The following is a 2,500-nucleotide window of genomic DNA, read 5'->3' on the forward strand; positions in this document are numbered from 1 at the left end:
TCCGGCGGGTAGCGACACGGACGGCCGAGGGCGCGCTTCACCCAGGCTTCAACCGTCTCCTCCCCGAGCCCCTGGAAGTGCAGCTGGGCCGCGGGCGCCCCGGTCCGCACTCATCTGCGAAACTTCCACAAATTGCAGTACCCGATTTGGCCCGCCGGGGGGCGCTGCCTCCGGGGGAGAAGGAGACGTGCCCGGCCCGTACGTCGGGCTCCAACGGATGCCCGCCGTGGACCCTTTATAGGCCCCATCCTGGTCCTGCCATGCTGTTATCGGAGCTCCACGGCTATCTTGTCACTAAACCTTTCGTTTGAGCTCCAGGGCTTTTTGCTTTTTGTAACCCGGTTCCTGGAGCCCTGCCTGGGCAAAATCGGATGCAAGAAGGCCCTGCCCATGCTGATCTCTGAGCTCCGCGCATCTTCTGTCACGGGTCCTTTCGCAAAAGCTCCAGGGAAACAGGCTTTTCGGCCCCGGACAGAGTCCCGGCTCTCTCGCTCGCCTCGTTGGTACCTACTGATCCGGCGGAGGTGTTCTCCGGCGGGTAGCGACACGGACGGCCGAGGGCGCGCTTCACCCAGGCTTCAACCATCTCCTCCCCGAGCCCCTGGAAGTGCCGCTGGGCCGCGGGCGCCCCGGTCCGCACTCATCCGCGACACTTCCGCGCTGGAGTCCGACGCTCGCCGGCCGCGTCCCCCGGCCCGCGGGGGCCCGGGGGGAGGCCCGACGCGTGCGGGGGGAGGCGGCGGGCGGCGGGGGCGCCCCCGCGCCACCCGACGGCGCCCCCCGGTGGCCAGAGGCGGCTCGGAGCGAGACGATCGGGGGGGGACGGCGGCGCGTGACCCGCCCCGGCCCCCTTGGCCCAGCGGACGGGCAGGCGGCTCCCGGGCGACCCCCCCCCGATCCCCGCCGCGGCGCCCCCCGGTGGCCGCCTGACGCCACTGCGGGGGGTGCAGATTCCGTGTGTCCTCTCGGATAAAAACAAAAGAAACGGTTCCCGTCGGGCGAAAGTAAGTGGGACGCAGGGCCCCGGGCCCCGACGGTCCGCGCGCGCGGCGCCCCCCGCTGGCCGGTCGAAGGGAGGACAAAAATAAAATGAAAAAAATTTCAAAAAAGCACTCGCCCCAAACAGACGAAAGGTACCCGGTCCGCCCGGATGAACCCTCCCCCGTGTCCCCGCCGCGGCGCCCCCCGCTGGCCAGCCGAGGTAATACACGATTGAGAGGGGGGGAGTGAAAAACAGGGGCAAAAAATGAAAAACACCCCACCCGTTTGAATGCAAAGTCCCGGAGCGGCCAGGGGTGGACGCCGGTCCGCGCGCACGGCGCCCCCCGCAGGCCAGTTGAAGGGAAGAACGGAACGAGACTAAAAGATAAAAAAAAATTTCAAAAAAGCACTCGCCCCAAACAGATGAAATGTACCCGGTCCGCCCGTGTCCCCGCCGCGGCGCCCCCCGCTGGCCAGCCGAGGTAATACACGATTGAGAGGGGGGGAGTGGAAAAAAAAAGGGCAAAAAAATGAAAAACACCCCACCCATTTGAATGCAAAGTCCCGGAGCGGCCAGGGGTGGACGCCGGTCCGCGCGCACGGCGCCCCCCGCAGGCCAGTTGAAGGGAAGAACGGAACGAGACTAAAAGATAAAAAAAAATTTCAAAAAAGCACTCGCCCCAAACAGATGAAATGTACCCGGTCCGCCCGTGTCCCCGCCGCGGCGCCCCCCGCTGGCCAGCCGAGGTAATACACGATTGAGAGGGGGGGAGTGGAAAAAAAAAGGGCAAAAAAATGAAAAACACCCCACCCATTTGAATGCAAAGTCCCGGAGCGGCCAGGGGTGGACGCCGGTCCGCGCGCACGGCGCCCCCCGCAGGCCAGTTGAAGGGAAGAACGGAACGAGACTAAAAGATAAAAAAAAATTTCAAAAAAGCACTCGCCCCAAACAGATGAAATGTACCCGGTCCGCCCGTGTCCCCGCCGCGGCGCCCCCCGCTGGCCAGCCGAGGTAATACACGATTGAGATTAAAAAAAACCAGGCAAAAGACAAAAACACACCACCGATTTAAATGCAGTGTTCACGAGCGCCAGTCCGCGCGCGCGGCGCCCCCTGCTGGCCGCGTAAAAAAAAATAATAATAATAATAATAATAATCCACCGTTGTGAATTTGCGATGTGTCCGGTACGGCGGCGGCGGGGAGGAGGTCTCCCCTCGTCGGCGCACCCTGGTGGGGGGAAATAAATGAAAGGGAAAAAAAAAAAGAAGAACAGCCCGGGCTCTCGCCGGCTTCCGCAGCCCGGGCTCCCTCCGGCTTCCGCGGCCCGGGCTCCGTACATACAGACAGCAAATGAAATAACGGACGGATGGATGGAAGAGAAGAACAGCCAGGGATCTCGCCGGCTTCCGCAGCCCGGGCTCTCGCCGGCTTCCGCAACCCGGGCTCCAGCCGGCTTCCGCAGCCCGGGCTCCCTCCGGCTTCCGCGGCCCGGGCTCCGTACATACAGACAGCAAATG

Source organism: Pseudophryne corroboree, unplaced genomic scaffold (assembly GCF_028390025.1).
Source record: "Pseudophryne corroboree isolate aPseCor3 unplaced genomic scaffold, aPseCor3.hap2 scaffold_385, whole genome shotgun sequence".
Lineage (NCBI taxonomy): Eukaryota > Metazoa > Chordata > Amphibia > Anura > Myobatrachidae > Pseudophryne > Pseudophryne corroboree.